General features: G+C 38.7%; 1 protein-coding gene across 3 annotated transcripts in view; it reads left to right on the top strand.

Moving 5' to 3' along the window:
* The window catches only part of Ent2 (Equilibrative nucleoside transporter 2), a 380,023-nt gene that overhangs the window by 343,061 nt on the left and 15,769 nt on the right, over window positions 1-21,193 (top strand). The window lies entirely within an intron of this gene.

The following is a 21,193-nucleotide window of genomic DNA, read 5'->3' as shown; positions in this document are numbered from 1 at the left end:
CTTAAAGAGGCCACATCATAAAACCGATTGAATATGGCTGATAGTGATAGTGATCTTATTTAGTTTAGAACTTATTGTGAAAATAATTCGTTGTTGTTTGCTGTGGCACTAGGTGCCAATACTGGCTGCAATGGCCGTGCCAGGGTGAGTGTGAGTGCAGCAGAAGTTTGTTATAGCGAGAATTCATAATGGCGAAAAATTTACTTGCTATAGCGGATTGTCGTTATATCAGATCACACATTAAAATTGGTATGAAATGGCAATCATTTTGTTCAAAACTTGCGTTTTCGCAAATTTCCATACTATAGCTTACTCGTTAGTATTTTTCCTAATTCCAAGATAGTGTGAAAGCGCATGTTCAATTTCATTCTAAAAAATTATAGCAGTATCACTCCAGTGGCTACTGTAGCAAACTTTTTGCTGTAAATTTACATGGGAATAGCCTTTCCGAAGTTTAACCAGACGTGAGAAAATATACCCGAAACCTCATTAGTGTATTTCCTCATTAAGATGATTTCTTGCTTAGTACATTGTAAATTCGTAGTCCTGATTCATGTCATATTAGATCTATATAAAAATACTTCACTTATCGCGTCACAAATTTTCACTATTACCGATTAGTACGATCACTTTTTCCTAGCCCTGAAAATGTTCTTTGCCACCGGAGCAAAATGTAAATATTGCAAGATGAGTTCAAACCTGCTCCTTGCCATTGTTTGGGAGAATGTAGGGGTTTCTAAATATCCATCCCTGGTGAAATAGCTCATCAGGGCAGGTTTCTGTCCCCATGAATATTACTAGCTACAAGAACACATAAATTTCCTCCTGTGTCACTGGTTTCCACTTTAAGGCGCGCCAAGTATACAGTCTGCCGCGTACCTATTTGTTTCTCTAATAATTAGGTCAATCACTTTGTCATCGAAAATTGGCAACAACAACAAAAAAAAGATCTAAAATGTACACAACATGCTGTCTTGTACCTGGCACACCCGTGAAGGGGATCTTTTGTGTGCTCGTGACGACATCTACCTCTCACCACAACCATTGAACAGCAGATGAAGTTATTACGGCTGAAGTTATTTCTTCTTCATTTGCTCTGTCTGACACTTCTCCAGCAACCTCTTGCTATGCATGGTCACTGTCCATATCGCTACCGAAAATATCACTTCCCGATACATCACTTCCACTAGTGTCATCTATCAAACCAATAATCTCCACACCTGTAAGAGAATGAGAGGGCCCAGCCATTCCTCTGTACATGAGTAGCTGCTAGTATTTGCTTTCAGTGCTTCCCCTTCATAACTGGCAAGAATTTTCAAGTTAGATATACAGTTGAACCTGACTTATACATATATCAAGGGGAAGAGAAAAAAACTACTTGTAACTCAGAATTACTTAGAAATCAGACTTATGCAATACATCACATATTTACTGAAAAACCAATGGAATAGACCTACATGTATAAATCCTTGCAAATAATAAATACATTAAGACAGAAAATATTATTTTGAACTTGGCCCGGCCTTAAAGAAATTAGATAGTTTGGCTTGTTTCACTTTTCTTGCATTAAGAATATAAACCTCCTTTAGCAAACTTGGTAATGCATTCAAAGCATTTTCACTACAACTTTTCGCACTGATGTAACACCTACACACTTCGATTGCACTTAACACTTCACTCAGTTCAGGTGTCAAGATTCAGGTCGTTATCTCCATCTCCAGTGTCACTATCACTTGTAGCTGGTCCATCAGCAATAATCTCTTCATCCGGTAGTTCTCCACATACAGCCAGATTGTCATCGAAATGCACAAAAGTATCGAATTCTATTTTTTATACACCCACCGGTAGCGTTAACTCATTACCAGACAAAACTTCGTCCCCATAATCATAATTAGAGGCAGCCACTTCTCGTAAGACACCAGTTTTGCAGGAACAGTTGCTGATTGTGGAGGATAACACCTGCTTCCAGGCAGCCGAAATAAAGTTCATGGCTTGTAGCAAATTAATGGAGAGAGGTTCATTTCCTGCATCACTCAGTGTTATTAAATGTTGAACCAGCATTTTTCTATAATGCACTTTGAAATTTGCAATGATGCCCAAATCAAAAGCGGTTGTAGAACATTGGTACAGTTAGGAGGGAAAAATTCCATTCGTACATTCTCCAGAACGATTTGAGGTGGGTGTACTGCACATCGATCCTTAAGATGAAGGATCTTCTGTTTCTTTTTCATTTTAATGTCCTGTTTTTTCAACCACTGTTCCATTGGATTCAACTTTCTTAGGTTTCGTTTTCGCACCCTTAAAACACCTCGGATTCTTCGATTTTCTTATCACAAGTGGAGGAAGTTTGTCAGATCCACCTGCATTGGTGGCGAGAAGTACTGTTACACGAATTTTACTTTTCTTCCCTCCGTGGCATGAGTCACCTTTTTCAGCTAATGTCTTATTAGGAAGGAGATTGTAGAATAGGCCGGTTTCATCACAGTTGTAGATGTTTGGAGGCTGATAATCGCTTACGATACTCGGCAGAACCTCCTCTTTCCAGTGTTGCACCGTGGCGTCATCTGCAGATTTTGAGTCACCGCAAATTGTTCTCCCTGTAATTACATGTCGATATTTAAATCCTTGCAACCACCCCGATGAAGCCTTGAAAGCAGCAGTGATACTCATCATTTTAGCTAAATCTATCGCCTTTGCCTTCAGCATGTCTGCACTAATTGGTAGACCTGCAGCCCACTTTTGCTGGAACCATGTGAAAAGTGCTTTCTCCAAATCTACGTACCATCCTTGTTGCTGACGGCTGCACTTTGCTGATTTTGAACCCAGTTTTAAGAACTCGTCTAAAATAGTGTTTCTTTTACTGATGACTGTACACAGTGTGGTATAAGCAATGCCTAAGTCTGAAGCAATTTCAGTTTTTGTTTTGTGTGGATTGGCGTCCACTTCTCATATAACTTTTCCCTTTTCTGTTCTCCATGGCTAACTACTGGTCAACAGTAAACACCTGATACCGGCATCGTGGACATTTTATTCTCTGTTGTTCCTATGAAAGAAATTCTCATATTCAAACAAATTTACTGTATTTTCTTTTGTTTACGCACCGAAACCACCCATTTTGCTTACAATATACCTTAATCTTTGGCGGCGTGTTAAAAACGACTAAGGTAGAAGAGGAGCGAAGGGGGCTCGTCTTTGTTAAGCCGCCAGTAAATAAGGGTCAACAATGTCACTCGGCAAAACTCTCTGTTTCAGCACCGAAACCCGATCGCTCTACTGGATTTCCGCCTACGCCGGCAAAGAGGAAACTTCGTAAATACAGTAGTTTCTTTGTAAAAAGCACATTCTCATTACAATTACGCAAAACTTAGTTATATTTCACTGGCACTTAATACGTATAACAGCGAATTACGTATAAACGGATTACGTATAAATAAGAGTTAATTAACACGCTTTTAAATTATATTTTGCCAGGACCTAAAGGAAATTACATACAAATACGAATTACGTAGAACAGAGTTATGTATAAAGCAGGTTTAACTGTAGTTCACAAAATATTCTCGAGTTGGCAGGAAAGGATGTGATATCTTTTAAAGCAAATACCTCGAGACTAAATAGAGCGCGTCTCATGTTCTATCCCTTTTCAATATGATTCAAAAGCAACAGATATTGATCAATTTCGTGTTAGTTCTAATTATGAAACAAAGATGGCATGAAAGTCCGTAACTTCTTGATACATAAGGTGAAAACAAATTCTGCGAAGCAACAGTGTTACTTGAGTAACAGGTATTCTAACTTGATAAACGTGGTAAACAATATCATTCACAAAATAAAACATCAACCAAAATCCAAATTAAGGAGAAACAACAAACCTAAGAAAGACTATCCACTTTTTATCTTTAACAACACCCACATCCACCCCATAACTAATATTTTCAAAAGACACAATCTAAGATTAGCTTACAGACCCACTCGTAATAATGCTTCCATTTTACATAACACTAAATCTGTCAATGAAAACAACAAATACAGCCACTCAGGAGTATACCGCATAAAATGCAACGATTGTGAAGCCAGCTACATCGGGCGCACCGACGGATGTTTTTCTATTCGCTACACTGAACATATCAATGCCATTAAATACAATTGCTTTTCATCCATAGGGCATCATGTTGAGGAACACAAGCATAAGTTCACTAATATCGAGAATGACATGGAAATTTTAAATATGAACCCCGCAGGCCCATTGCTCAATATAATGGAAGATTTTTACATCAATATGGACCAATACGCGAATCCCAACCTCAACTTAAATGAAATCACCGATAAAACAAACATTCTCTTCAACACAGCCATTCCCATTCTAAAAGACACGTATTTAAAAAGAATCAACAGACACAAACCCACACACAACCCAAAAGACAAACACCCCACTCCACCCCACCCCCTCCAGAGACTGCTTCCCCCTCCCCACCACCTCTCAATCTGAACACTACGACAGCCACACGACGTACACGCAACAGTGTGCAACACACTCCCGACTATACTTAAAGACATCCAGCCCACGCGTAAGTAACACACACTCTATAGCACACAAACCATTTAGCAAACACTCTCTATCAGTTATTCTAATTTGTACTTCCATTATCTTTCTCATATTTTTGAATTTACCTGAGCGTAAATGCAATTCTTCAATTTCAGTATGTCATACATAGCATGATATGCCTCAACAAGGATCCTGAAAACTAGCATGTATCAGCAACAACATAGACTAAGAATGAACATAGTACCTGTTAAATAAGCTACAGAACCTCAATCTACTGAACGCAACATTCCCCGCAAAATTGCAACCCAACAATGCACCTTGATTCTATCTATACAACAGGTGGACATAATGCTGGCATACTGCATAGATATTTGAACTTGACACCAAAACCTCAGTGACCCTTTATTCTCTAAAAACTGTACCCTATTTTTAACCTCAGCTACACAATTTTTGGATTATGTGGCATTCATGGGACTCCAGCATGCCAAAGCCCTTCATTGTACCATATGTATATATCTTGTTTGACGTAATGTTTGCAACAGCATAGATATTTGAATGAGACTCCAACAAGTCAAAGCCCTATAATTGTATCATGTGTATATATATCTTAACATTAGTATTATATTTGAATAAGGCATTCTTTTTAGTAATGTTTTATTATTTACAATCGCTATTAAGCAGGTTCACCAACAGCTGATGATGACCTATTTACAGGTCAAAACTGGTACTGTTTTTATGTAAATAATTTTAAACATTTTGTAAAATTAAGTATTGGTTAGGTGGAAAACTCGTCCTTCATACTTGTATGCTTAAATTATCAATACGGACAATGAAGCTGATAGATTATAGCACCCACTGTCGGCAGCCCTGAAGATGGTTTTCCGTGGTTTCCTATTTTCACACCAGGCAAATGCTGGGGCTGTACCTTAATTAAGGCCACGGCCGCTTCCTTCCTAGTCCTAGTCCTTTCCTGTCCCATCGTCGCCATAAGACCTATCTGTGTCGGTGCGACGTAAAGCAACTAGAAAAAAAAGGATTATAGCAAACTTATCTGGTGAATATTTAACACAGCTACTTACCATTAAGCACTCTTCTTCAGTCGTGCTTCTAGAAGACTGCAGCTTCATCTGTTCACATGAGAGTTTCAACAGTCTAACAATTTTTATGCTGACATTTGAACTGTTTAATACCCGATAAATTTTCTCTAACACCATCAACCATCTAAAGGCCCCGCTTTACTTGTTTCAACGTAACAATTTATTTCAAACCTCACTTGAAATGAGCAACGGAAACGTCTCTTTACAAAATTTACCTCTCTAAATAACTACAGTATACAATTTGTTACCAATTTTTAAACAAGGACATAAATTTACAACTATTTGTATATTAGACTTCATTAAGTTTTCATTTTAAGAATGTCAAAACAATTGTCAACCATTTTGCTCACCATTGAAACACATTTCCAACATCATCTTCATATTCATATGTAATTTAATTACAATCAGGTACCTGATTAATTAACTTTCAGATTGAGATTAGGCTGAAGATGCCCTTAATTAAAGGGCGAAACATGTCCCTATAATTTTATTTACAGATTTAATTCTTTATTAACATCTCTTTTTATGTATTGAATAGGTGGAATAATTAAACTTTATTATTTATTTGACTTCATCTTATACGGGTACCGTTAATTTTTGCCTTTTTATTTTTAAAGAACGCCACGCAAAATTACACCATCTGAAGTGTGGCATTTATAATGTACAGTAGCCACTATGAGTACAGATAACTGTCTAAAAAATTATATACAAACAATCTAGGACATTCTATATAATCGTAATTATTTAGCTAACCTTCAAGTGTACAGGGAAGATTAGATTTAAAAACAAAGAAACTCTCAAGTATTGACAATTTTGTTTCATGAACACACGTACATCACAGTAAACCTCATCGTAATGGACTGGTGCCCGCTTCCAAGAGAGTACGGCTATCAGAGCCCCTTTACAAGTTACAAGTAACAACTCTCATTATTGTTCCGTATTGAAGATGACGTTAGGCATAGATATCAAGGATAATTTAATATTAAAAAACCTATTCAATACTTTGAATTGGATGACAATTTTAAAACAATTACCAGTTATCCTTATTTCTTTTAATGATGTTGGTTTTTGGGACATAATTTCTGTCTTTTTGAATGATTTTTGAGGCCAGTTTTAGTAGTAAGTTCTGATATCTGTGTTTTAGCTTTGTCTAAGTCAGTTGCTAGTAATGCAAAGTCATCAGCGAAACCAATACTTTGAATAGGTGGTTTTTTATTAAATTATCCTTGATATCTATGCCTATCAGAGCCCCTAGCGACAAGAAACAGAACAACTTTCATTCGCTAGCTCCCGTAAGATCTGACGAACTGCCGAGGCTTAAAGGACATCGTAGTGGGTTATGGCCAGGGTGATGGACTCTCTCCACTATTGTTCAACTGCACTCTAGTAATGGTAATTAGGGAATGGTTTGAGAAATGCACCCCAAAGATAAAAATAGGCAAAAATTTCAAAACAAACTGCCTTGGTTTTGCCGATGACTTTGCATTACTAGCAACTGACTTAGACAAAGCTAAAACACAGATATCAGAACTTCAACTAAAACTGGCCTCAAAAATCATTCAAAAAGACAGAAATTATGTCCCAAAAACCAACATCATTAAAAGAAATAAGGATAACTGGTAATTATTTTAAAATTATCATCCAATTCAAATACCTCAAAGAAGTAAAAACAAACAACCTGGACGAAAAAGTCCGTGATCCAAAAAGGAACAATCAAGCTACCTAAAATACAAAAATTAACCTGGGACTTCTACAAAACAGAATACCCATTCAAAAGCACAAAACTAAAACACTAGAACACAATTATAAAACCGGAAGCCACATATGCAGTAGAAACACTCTTCCACCTGAATGAACAATCTGAGACCGACAGACTCCAGAAGATCGAAACAAGAATTGGAAGAACCTGCATCATCAAAAAACACCAGAAAGACTGACAGTGGCAAACAGTTACCCAACAAAGTCGTGTACAAATGAGGATTCAAGACTTCTGAAACAACTGGTACAGTATAATCTTGACTCAAAAACTACCACAATATTATGCGGATGGATCAGAGCAAGAAGAGAGGATCTGAAGGAAATTGGCCTTACACCAGAAGAAACCACAGATAAGTCCAGTACACAAACTTCCACTTCACATTCATCAGAAAGAAACTCATAACATGAAAGTTTAAAATCAGAAAGTGCACGAAGATCGGAGCATATGAGAAAGTACTGGGAGTACTGCAAGGCCCGAACAGCCCCCATCAAAGTGACTTGGATAATGGACTGACTAAAGTGATACAATGCGGTCATAAAAATGGAAGAAGTGAGCGAGAGGTTTAAACTGCTGTTTATGTTGAGTACGTGTTGACTTATTTGTGTGAAAAGGTTTTCCTTGTACTGAAAATACAAACAAAAGAGGACGACATGGGTAAGTATGCAATAGAACATATTGAAAACTATGCAGGAGTTGACTGGATTGAGGAGACAGTTCTTGAGGTACATGAGGAAGACAATGTGACGAGTCCAGTGATACTGATCACAAAGACAAGTCTGCAGCTGATGCTGTGGGTACAAGTTCAAGTTTCAAATCAGAGCTGGAATCTCTGGAATCTGGTTACGAGTCATTTGCCTTGTAAATCCTCTAGTTATAGTTATGTTGTGAGTTTCTTAGGAAGTATTAAAGGAAATATCAGTAATGATTACAAAAGGAAAGCTGTGGATTTTTGGCTGAATGAAGGTGGCATAATGCGACGTCTCAGGTCTGCAGAAACTTTTGTACAATGTCATTGGAGCGACAACTTTATTTGCAAAAGAAACAAGTTTCTTCTACGCTGCTCAGAGGATCTCAAAAATGAAAAATTAATGTATGAGAAAATTTGAGAAAGCCTGAAAAACAATGTTCACAATGAAGCTGAAAAGAATCTTCCATTTATTAGAAGAAAATTGTGTTCCTACTTTTCATTTCCCAAGCTACATACAGTGATATGACTTTTCTCCAAAATATTCCTCCAGGTAAGGCCATATAGTTCCTACCGATTCATTCAGTGCTACAGGAAACTCGCACCACTGGATAACGTTTCATTGCTTTTTGAGCACTTTATTGCAGCCTAACAGAAATGCTGGAGTATTCAAGCTCTTTAAGCTTTCTCAATCAGGAAATGACCATTGTTTATCCCCATTGTGGCAGCAGGCTAGTCAGTTGGATTGCCATACCTTTCCAAAACACTGGCAGGTAGTTTGTCATTGAGACACCACTGCAAGCCTCGTTTGTAGGACAATGCAGTGATGGTGCACTAGGGAATGTACATACCTCCACGTGTATAATTGACTGCATGTTGCTTTTACATCAACAGTTAGGTTCCCAGAAAGAAACATAATGTAATCTTTGATAGAAATGTTGTCAGATAAGAACATTCATGAAGAGGCTTTTCCAGCATTCCTGAAATTACAATCTTATACACGTTTTCATACCTAAGGGTCTCAAACATGATAAAATATTCCTGGTTTGCAAGTAGGTATGCAGTAAACTAACCTACCGGGTTTGTAGTGCCTGTGAAATATTGTTTGGAAACAAAGCAAAAAATGACGTGAAGAACAATGTGGCAGTAAAGTGATTATACGTTGTGCATGGTACAAAAAGAATGTATGTTTTCACCATTCAATTAACATTAATCACTTTTGCTTTGCTTTTTTCACTGATTTGAAAATATAAGGTGGTAGTGGGACAGAGCATATTGCCACATTGAATCTTCCTGTATAGAGCATTCAAACTTCAAGTTCCAATCCTCTTGAAGCTGGGGTATCCATTTGCACAGCACACTGAGTTGCCGTTGCAAGATTCCAACTTCAATTTCGGGGCCTTGCAGTTTAAATTGGCAGCTGATTTTTTTTTTTGGGGGGTATGACTCTGCACTCAAACTGATGTGACTCGACAAATCTTCAAGATTTATTACAAGTGATGAAAATCATTTTTCGTCCGTATTGAAAGTATCTTCAAGATATCGATCTCAAACGTGGAACATGTTCATCAGCTGTATCAGAGTCACTGCTGTGTTCCAACACACGAGATTGTTGTTCACGGTTTGAAATAGAAGTTCTAAAATCACTTTTGAAATCACTAACATCATTAGAAATACCCAATTCACTGTTGCTCGGTACATCTGATAACAGGTCTGCATGTAACTCATCACAAATATCAGTATCCGTTAGCAGTTGCATGTGCCGTGCTATTGACACAGGAATTGTTGGGAATGTATCTTCGAACACCATATTTATTAACATTCAACTGTTTGATATATGTACCAACACAAATATTTACAAGAAAAGGTAAAAATTTCCCAAACATACTGGCCACCAAAAGGCACTGGCCTTTTAAGAAGGGAAGAGGAAAGATAATTCACTTCAGGCATAAACACATAACACAGATAGTCAGGGAGTTCATAAAGGTATAAATCACATCACTGTGTAACTCGAAACTTTTAGTATTCTTTCTCATTCTCAGGCAAAACACACAACTTCTTGATGGGTCGTTTTATGATACCAGAGTTTGTTCTCACAGTGGCGACCCGTACGAGGTTGTCTTCACCAGGATGAACAGACTCTATTATGCCCATTCGCCATTGCAGATGTGGTAGGTTGTCATCTTTGATGAACACAAGATCTCCAATTTGAAGATTAGGATGTTTCTCAGTCCACTTGTGACGCTGCTGCAGAGTGTTAATATATTCCCTATGCCATTGTTTCCAGAAGTCCTGGGTCATCTTTTGAAGATGTTGCCATCTGGAAAGTCTGTTTATGGCACAGTGAACAAGGTCATGATCAGGAAGTGCAGTAATTTGTTCCCCAATTAGGAAATGAGATGGGGTTAAACAAGATAAGTCTGTAGGATCATCGCTGAGTCTTGTTAGAGGACGAGAATTCAGGCAGGCCTCTATTTGGGAAGAAAGGGTAGTTAATTCTTCAAAGGTAAGCACCGTGCTACCCATAATTCTTCGCAGATGGTACTTGAAAGATTTCACCATGGACTCCCAAACTCCGCCGAAATGCGGTGCTGATGGAGGGATGAAATGCCAGGCGATCCCCTTTGTGGTTGCAGCTTCGACAATATTTCTGTTTTGATCAGAATCTTGGAGAAATTCTTGCAGTTCTTTCAGCTCCCTTGCAGCACCGATGAAGTTAGTGCCATTGTCGCTATAGATATTTGATGGACATCCTCTGCGTGACGTGAAACGTCGCAGTGCGGCCATGAATGCATCCGTTGTAAGGTCTGAGACAACTTCCAAATGTACAGCTCTTGTGGCAAGGCAAGTGAAGATGGCAACATAGGCCTTGCCCGTTCGTTTGCTTCGCAGTGTTCCAATTCTTATAAAAAATGGACCAGCATAGTCTACCCCCACGTTCAAGAATGGTCTTGCAGGGGTGATTCTTTCTTTGAGAAGATTTCTCATCTTCTGTTGATTTGTTGTCAATTTTAATTTGTAGCATGGCAAGCATGAATAAATGCACCCTTTAACGACTTGTCGAATTCTTGGAATCCAATATCTCCCACGTAATGATGATATCAGGAGTTGGGGCCCAGCGTGCAGTAATCTTTGATGTTCACTTAAAATAATAAGTTTCGTGAGGTGATGCTTGGGAGGTAACATAAGTTGATGTTTAGCTTCGTAAGAGATGGATGATGCATTGTACAGTCTTCCACCAACACGAAGATAGTCATGTTGGTCCAGAGTCGGGCTTAAATTCCTAATTTTGCTAGCTGAGTGAATGTTCTTTCCTTGCTCGAGGCAACGAATTTCTTTACGATAGGATATTGCTTGAACAATCTTGATACATACATTGAGGGCATTACTTATTTCTTGAGGCCTTAACGGGGACATGTCGCGATCATCGGGGTTTCTCCTGCAGTTTGAAGCAAATCTGAGGCAATAGCTAATCGTCCTGAGTAGTCGGTTTAACGAAAAGAATGTGTTTAGAAATGAGTCGAGTTGTTATGTTGCACAATAACAAGTGAAGTTAATATTCTTTTGTCTGGTATCTTGTTAGGGTCGGAGATAGTTTCTTGTTTCGGCCAAGCTGAGGGGTCTAAGCACAGCCAGGCTGGACCGTGCCACCACATCATGTTGTTCTTAATGTCTGTTGGTTCAATGCCTCGCGAGACGAGATCTGCTGGGTTATCCTGTGATTTAACATGAGACCAGTGATTCGAGGGAGCAATTTCTTGAATTTCTGCAACCCTATTTGCTACGAACGTCTTCCATTTAGTGGGGCACGCATTTAACCATGCTAGTACAATTGTCGAGTCAGTCCAAAGCTGTATTTTAGTGAATGGCAGTTGTAGAGAGGCAAGTGTTTTCTTCAGGAGATGGGAGAGCAGTAAGGCACCACACAATTCTAGTCGGGGAATTGAGACTTGCTTTAAAGGTGCGACTCTCGATTTTGCGCATAACAATCTGATAAGAACGTCACCCTTGCTGTTCACAGACCTCACGTAAATACAGGCGCCATAAGCGTGATGTGAAGCATCGCAGAAACCATGGATGTCTATGGACTTGGTTTTCCCTTCAGCGAGAACACACCTTGGGACCTTGATGCTATTAAGCGTGGGGATCTGATCATATAATTTCAACCAAATATCAAGTAAGTTTACTGGTAAAGGGTCATCCCATCCTGACCTTTCCTGCCAGAGATGTTGCATGAAAACCTTGAAGCTGATTATTACAGGGCTTATAAATCCAAGTGGGTCGAAAATTGAGGATATCGTTGAGAGCACCATTCTCTTTGTGAACGTCGTATCACCCATTAATTCTTGAAAATTTGCGTTACAGTTTATTTGAAACATGTCCGTGGATGGATGCCAAGTCAACCCTAATGTCTTTACCATGTCACTAACGTTGTCAGTTAACGAGTGCTTAGTTTCTCGTAAGCTTTCTGGGATGGAGTTCAGTAATTCAGGGCTATTGGAACACCATTTTCGCAAAGGAAACCCTGCACGACCGAGAAGCTGTTGTAACTCGATTCGCAGCTCCAGGGCTTCTTCTAAAGTATCTGCTCCAGAAAGACAGTCATCAACATAGAAGTCACGTTTGAGGATCGCGGCCGCTCTCGGGAATTCGGACGCTTCTTCGAGTGCTAATTGCTGGAGACATCTTGTGGACAGAAACGATGCTGCAGACGTGCCGTATGTGACAGTGTTAAGAGCATAAGATTTTAGATTATCTTGAGGATGTTCTCTCCATAGGATGCACTGTAAGTGTCGATGTTTAGGATGAACCATTATCTGGCAGTACATCTTTTCAATATCAGCGGTGAAAGCAATGTTGTGAGTGCAGAATCTCATAGCTATTGAGCAGAGATCTTCTTGAATTGTAGGTCCTACCATTAAGATATTGTTTAATGCAGTACCGTTGTCAGTCCTTGCTGATCCATCAAATAAGACTCTTGTTTTAGTAGTGCTGCTAGAATGCTTGACAACAGCATGATGAGGCATATAATATCTTTCTCCTTCAACGGATTCTGACTGAAGTTCCGTCATGTGTCCAAGGGTCTGGTACTCTCTCATGAAGGTGATGTAATTTTTACGAAGGTTGTCTTGAGTTTGTAGTTTCCGTTCTAATAGATGAAAACGTCGGCTGGCAGTCTGCATTGAGTTTCCAAGTTGCAACTCTCTCTTAAGGGGTAGCTCTACGATGAATCTCCCAGTTTCATCTCTTCTTGTGGTGTCCTTGAAATGGGCTTCACATTCCTTCTCTTCAGGTGAGTGTGTAACATGGTTCACTTCCTCGAGGCTCCAGAACTTCTGAATTTGTATTTCTAAGTTGAGGTCAGATCTGATAAAGAGCGACTTGGTTGGTGTCTTCTCTTCCCTTTCTCGATTGAGTTGTGAATATTCTCCGCTGAGAATCCATCCTAGCTGTGTGTTCTGTAGGCATGGGTACCCTTGTCGGCTTTTTCTTCCGGGTTGCAAGAGCTGTAAGAAAAACTGCGCCAATCAGTAAATTGGTAGCCTGAGGGATGTGAAAGTCAGGATCAGCGAGAGTGATGTCTTGTGGAATGTTCCAGTCCTTGCAATTGATATGTGAGACAGGTATATTGCCAGTTATTCTGGGAAGAACAATACATTCCATGTTGAAGTGATAATCATTGATTGTTGAGTGAACCTCAATATTCACTGCTGTGTTTGCTTGGGATGTGAGTTCACCAAAAGCTTGCAGTGTTATGGCGCTGGTCTTTTTCTGTTTCAGTCTCAGTTGTTGTACCATGTGTTCGGATACAAAGTTACTCTGCGAACCATTGTCGAGTATGGCACGAACTAAATGGAATCTTCCCTGACCGTCCTTGATCTTTACTAAAGCCGTACTCAGAAGTATCTGATTCTTGGATGAGCTTCTCAGAGAATGATAAGATGATTGTTGTGGATTGTTGTTTTGATTTGCAGGAGATGATATATGGTCAGTCTCATGATGCAACAACGTGTGGTGATATTTGTTACATAATCTACATGATGTTTTTGATGTGCATGCCTTCCAAGTGTGAGATGAGCTCAGGCAATTGCTGCATAGATTTTTATCCTTTACTACTTTGAACCTTTCATCACAATCTAATTTAAGAAAGTCTGGGCACCTATAAAGCTGATGTTCATCTGAACAGATACAACATTGTCTTGACGTTGTAATGTATGACTGTTGAACTGCGATTTTTGACCTTGAACTTGTCTGATGGTTTTGCGATAGACTGGGAGAGGGGTTAGAGGCACAAAGTTGCAATGTCTGACAACGTCTCTCCAAGAACTTAACAAGTTCTTTAAACTCTACAGCTTCTAGGTGAGAATGTTTATTTCAATTTCTTATCCACTCGCAATAGTAAAAGCTCGTTTAGGAGAAGATCTAGAATGCTTATCTTAGTATCGAGTGCGTTCAGCGCATCAATGCTACCTCGGAATTTATTTACGAGTTGGCGTATCTCTGTTTCGGTTGAACATACTTTACCCGGTGATACTAGGATCTATTTAATATATTCAGCAGCTATTAATTTTGGCGAGTGATACCTGCTCACGAGAAGGTCATAAGCTACAGTAAAATTGGAGTCTGAAATGCCAATATTCCTAATAGCATCCTTGGCTTCACCTTTAAGCGAGGATAACATATAATGAAACTTCTCAACATTTGATAGATCATTGTTATTAACTATCAAGTTCTGAAAGGTGTCCCTGAAGTGAAGCCAAGTTGTTAATGTACCGTCAAATGTAGGGAGCTTGATTTCTGGCAATTTTATTTGCCTTGCTACATCATTGGTTGAAAGAGAACGTACTTCGTCAGCTAAATGTGAAGTCTGGGAAATGATAGCCTTTCTAAGCTTAGCTTCCAGAAGATTGCTCTTATGTTCGAATTCCTGGTGGTAATCGATATGTGAATCGATATTTTCGTCATCATTTAGCTCGAGTTCAGTTTGAATGTATTTGAAATCTTCCTTAAGAGAAAGTAGCCTATTCAGTTTTACTTCGATTAAAGTTGTGTCTGCCGTACCAAGTTCTGAGCTCACAAAGCTTTGTATGCGTGTTAAACCGGCTTTAAGAACGGATCTTTTCTTCATTAGAGCTCTCTTTGTATCGGGATCCATGTTGCATTTGTAGAGATTAATACGAATGACTGGTGTCGTCTTTACGTGTCAATTCCGTCTAATTTCCGCCTTCTAAATCATGTGGCACGAATGTAACCATGTTAGAATTTCCGTGCCATGGCTATTAGTTCTCATATGTCACACTAGATGACGCTGCTTGTCATTATAACGATGTGCAATCCGTTGTTTTGTACAGGTGGCTTATTCTCTTTGGTACAGGTTAGTTTGTAAACACTACGGGAGATGTCATAATCGAAATGTCCAAGCCAATGCGTTGAAACACTCAAAATCAACATGTTTCACGAAATTGATGCAGTAAGTAATAGTATTTCATTAGATTATATCCTTTGATACCTTGTAAATACGAAAACTTGCCAGGTTCATGGAGTTTGCCGTTGAAATCCATATCCAGGCCGGAGGACCAATGTTGGGAATGTATCTTCGAACACCATATTTATTAACATTCAACTGTTTGATATATGTACCAACACAAATATTTACAAGAAAAGGTAAAAATTTCCCAAACAGGAATGGCTCTACATTTCCAATATTATTTTGTTAACTACATCAGGCACGGCTTCATAATACGATCTGCAGAGCTGCAGAACCACCAGTGATGAGCGATCCCATCCTTCATATTATTGTTATTGAGCCAAAGATCGATACCCATTCAGGTACTGATGATCTGGCAACCTTGCGTGGATCTGTGTACAACAGAACATTGGGTTGAAAGCATGAGAGCACACTTAACTACAGCTTTCTCCAATAGGTGGCTTGAGAGTCGCCCATAAAGTTCTATATGAACTACTCAGCTGGCCTATTCTTGTGTATTGGAGGACCTGTGTCGCTGAGACATCTTAATTCTTAGAATCATTGACACTTCCTCCCCAAGTGCAGCTGTAAATCACACTCTTTGGGATGACCTTGTCTTGCTGGATGTGAAAGGAAAGAAAGGCATTTAGACCTGGCTTGACGATTTGTATTGAAATGTCACTGCTCTAGGTTGGTACCTTGCTATTAGATAACACTGTGGTGGAGAAATATTTCATGGTTTTAACCTTTTAAGTGCTGAGTTACCAGTTGAGTTTTTGGTACCTCAGTGCTGAGTGTTTTCATTCGTACGTAAAAAAAATTGTGGAAGCCTCAATTTTTAACTTATCAGTGGGGTGATTAGCTTAAAATGTTTGTAGATATGGGTTGTTTATAAATCTAAATGCAAATGGAAAACCCTACACTTATGTTTAATATTATTTTGAGAGAAAACAAATTTACACTTATGTGCTCATGCGTGCATTATCTTTATACAAAGTAAAGAGCCCAAAATAATATTATTTCCTAAAATCTGTAGGCAACTAATACATGTAAATTCTTAGAAGTATATAAGTTAATATTTTAAAATACTTTCCAAACCTGGAATGTGATGATAGTTAAATGTTTTCTACTGGTTGTTTGTGATGCCGATTTGTTCAACTATCTGCACCAACTCCACTAGCACAAAAGTTTCTAAAAAATCAATGATTTTCGGGTTGCCATCAAACACTACTTGGCCCTCAGAGCCTGTCACAATTACTTGAAAGTCCGGTGAAGAAAAGTAATCTCTCCGCAACGAAATTAGTGATAATATAGCTTTTGTACTCACCGTGTTTTTCTTCTTTCATTTAGAGGGAGGTTCTGTTTCTCTCTCACATGCAATATTTTCGGCCCTCTCTCTATCACTCTCACTTTCAAAATCGCTTAACAATTCCTTAAAATGATCATCTCCATCATCACTTTCCACTGTGGTTGATATCTGAAAGATTCTGTGATCCGAAATAACATCGCTGAAAGAGCATCTAAATTGTTGTTCCGCCATGTTTGTTTACATCACAGATGAACTCCACAGACGTCTACAAAAAGCTCTGTAAGTTACTTGCCGAAGCTATAATCTCTGATCAGTTAGTTCTACATAATGCCCAACAGATGGCAGAACATGTCAGAGATCAAATTCGCACTCGAAAGTGAACCGCGGAACTTAAAGAAATGAAAATTCACGTGCACCGTCTATAGACGGGCATAGCACTGGTGGACCAGCCGCGTCAGCCCGTCTATAGGCGGGCGTAGCACTCATCGGGTTAAACTGACGTCCTTTTGACAAAGGTCTTTCACTCTTCGTAGTACACCTGGCAAGATAAAACAGCTGTAAAATTAATTATATCAATACCTGAATTAATATTGTACAAGTAGTCATGAAGATGTTTCTCTGCCAGACTGAGTAGCTCAGATGGTAGAACAATGGCCTTCTGAGCTCAACTTGGCAGATTCAATCCTGGCTCAGTCTAGTGGTATTTCAAGGTGCTCAAATACACCAGCCTCATGTTGGTAGATTTACTGGCACGTTAAAGAACTCCTGCGGGACAACATTCTGGCACCTCGGCATCTCCGAAAACCGTAAAAGTAGTTAGTGGGATGTAAAATCAATAAAATTATTAGATGTTTCTCCATAATGGTAGTGAATTCTTTGAAGTTAGGTAGTCATGGAAATTAAAACAGGAATGTTAGTATTATCAGATGATGATCCCCCTCTATTAAGTAAGCTGACGCCCAAAGATGTATGCAGGTCTCGGAATGCTATAAATATGAGTGTGTCTATATAAGATCAACATTTTTTCGATAAGCGGAAGAAAAGCTTTATTTTTGTAACTTTTTAACTGTTGTTTTTTGTAGAAGTCAGTTATTTATATCATCGAAGTTTCTCAAAATCAGGGTCTTACAAATTGAGATGTATCTTTACCTGTATTTTTTCTGTAAATTTTCGGGAACTTCAAAGCTGATAGGACATGGAGTAAGACGTTTCTGCGGGTTGAAGGATGGACGCACACAAACTCAGCTAGCACTTCCCATATTCAATACGAATTTAGATTTGTCTATTACACTTACTGCAATGGACTGGGCGTCACAGTGCAGAACCAGCAACATCATTCAGCACAAGCCACCACTGAACTACATGAAGGTATAAAGAAAGATGCAGCAATAGCTGCCTTATACTGTATATTCCATGACTACACAGTTTAAAACTTACACTCTCTCTGCTAGATTGTAGCAACAATCAAGAAAAAGTGATGTACATAAAAACAAGGTTACTCGGGACCTAGTGCCAACTGTTCGCGAACGTACTGCAAGATTTCTTGGACCCATCTCCCTTGTGTTAAGGTACATTGCTTTGGTACTGGGATTTCAAGGTAGGAGGTGTGATACTTCCCTTGTTAGCAGTACTTTTCACACCTATGAAACCTTTCTTCTTACAGAATTTTAAAATATTTGTGGTGTGGTAATCAACGACTTGGTACTTCAGCAGACATGGCTGATGAGTAAATCCATACAGCCGATGCAGATTTTGTCGCTGGATGTTCTACTTCAGATGCTGCACTTTAATGGAGTACTATAGCGTGTGTCTGCATGAGCTCTATATTCAAATACCGTATTTTTCAGACCATAAGGAGGTTAGAAATTTAAGGAAAAAATATACTAATATGTTTCTCTTAACCAAAATGCTATCAGGGAATATTATACTTTAAACACAGGCATAAAATATCACATTGTAAAACAAAATCACAGCTACTGATTTTTAGTCCTCAATATACCTGGATTCATTTTCACTATCACTCATAATGTTGTTGAGATGCCAACCTTCAAATGTGGTCATCAGTAATGTGAATCTCAGAAGAGATTATGAGGAACATGACATCTTGGACAAATTACAATATGCAATTTCGAACACTATCAACATGTTTTTTTTAAAAAAATTTATTCCTACAACTCAAAAAAACAAAAGAATTACACACACAAACATAACTTACTCTTCCTGCAGATCTTCACAGTTGCTTCTTTTGCTTCACAGAGATCCCTCCCAGAAAAGTGATTTTGATAAGCAGTTCTCAGTTGGGCCGATGGATGTTAGGCCCCTTCAAACAACAATCAGCCAGCAGATTTCAGACCATACTTTTGCCACCAGGAGAGCACTAAGAGCCCATGTACTTGTATTTGGTCAAAAGTCAGTGTGATTCTTCCGATCAATACTGAATATTTGCTCAGAGTAAGCATTGCTGTGAGGTCTCACTAAAACGGCAAGCATCACTTACGGAAGAACTGAATATTTAATGTTTCCAGAAGCATCTTTCAGCTTCGAAATTTTAGGCCGTGCTACATCCATTGTTTTACTGTTTGAAATATCTTCATTTAATGGATCTGGCTGCTTGATGGGAAGCAAATTCCACTACCAGTTTATCTTGGTTAGTGTTCTCAATTTATGTTTTGAAACAATTCATCAAATAAAAACACTGATGAAAACGAAGTAATCACTCTCAATGAAATATCCACTACTTCTGCATGCTTCATCACAAAGTCATGAAAAGAAAATTTGTCCAAAATGTAGCTGCATGCTGTAGTGATTGAAGCATTTTTTTAACAGTTTGAAGAACTGCCAGCCTCACTTCCTTGCTTAATGTGCTGTCTTATTGTAAATCCAGTTAAAAGATTGTCATCATTCTGACGACTCCTGTTATTGAAATTTATGTCGATAATGCATTTCAAAATTATTTCTAACTGCTTTCCAAACCTTTCAGCTTTCATAAACCTCACCATTAAATTAATCAACAATCCATTTATCTGTCTGGCCACTTTATGTATAGAGGGAGCTGCTTCTTCAGTATGATGTACGTTGTGAAAACAGGGAGTTTGTTCTTTAGATATAATGAGTAAAGTTTAGTGGCATCACTTTCTATTGCTGCTTTCACTGTAAGAAATTTGCTATTGCTGGTTTCTTCTGTGCATCACCTCATAATCTGCAGGCCTTCTGGCTGAGTAGTGGTCGCTTGGTAGGCCAAGGCTCGTCCGGGCTGTAGTGCCTTAGGGTTTGCTTGGGTGATTTCTTCTGACTTGACTTTGTCACTAACATAAAACAAAAGTTTCAGTGGCTCTCACTGTTCTAATACCCCGTTTTTTAAATCACTGAGAGACAGCCATCTTGCGCCGACATGTTTCAAGATTTTGTGGCTTTTGAGCTCAGGTCCACTCTTTTTCTGATACATCTTCAGTTGTGGTGTTTTATTTTTTTTTTAAGGAAAAAAGTATATGTGTACTACTAAGAATTTCACCATGCTTGCACTTGCTTCCAATGTTTTTAGTAGCCTTCTGTGCAATTAAGTGAAGTAGGGGACAGATACAGCCTCTTATAACAATTGAAGGATTCTGCTGTTTCAAAAATCCTGACACTCCCTTAAATTTACCTACCATTGTGTTTGCATTGCTGCAACCAAATGATAAACAGTTTGCCCATTTCAGCATCTTGATCTTAATTTCTCCATTCAACACCTGAAATATTCCTTCCCAATTGTTATCACATTTCACCAAAGCAAGCAGTACAGTAACAAGCTGTTCTTTTTGACATGAATATGTTTCATGGATGGGGGAGTCGTTCGTTACCTTAGGCCTTGGTCACCAAGATGCTTCAGCTGTGGATTTGTACAGATAGTGTGTGTTGTAATAGAAAGTGTGCCGTCAGTGAAGTTACCGTGGGCCTTGGTCACCAAAGGTGCTGTGGCGAGACATTTGTGACCCTTAGCTTTTCTCAAAGGAAAAAGTTTCCTTTTTCTCACCAAAAGTGGATACAATTGTTATCATTACTACCATCAGTAGACAATGAGTAAGGTACATTTTGAAGACTGTTGACTCTTTTCAGATACTGTTGACTCAGACAGCTTCTCACTATTACAGTTATCTTGGTTCTGCCACTTCTGTACTCTTTAGTAATTTCCAAGTTTGGAAATATAGCCTTAAATAATGATCTAGCATGGTCTGGTACAGATAAGGAAAGGTTGTGTTCATTTGAAAAATGTGAAATAACATTCAGCTCATACAACAGTATGTTTTGTAGTTAAATGACTATAGCATCTTGCATCATTCTTTGATATCTCGT

This window comes from Anabrus simplex, chromosome 7 (assembly GCF_040414725.1).
Source record: "Anabrus simplex isolate iqAnaSimp1 chromosome 7, ASM4041472v1, whole genome shotgun sequence".
NCBI lineage: Eukaryota > Metazoa > Arthropoda > Insecta > Orthoptera > Tettigoniidae > Anabrus > Anabrus simplex.
Note: the sequence above shows the minus strand (reverse complement) of the source record. Positions and strands in the feature narration are given on the sequence as shown.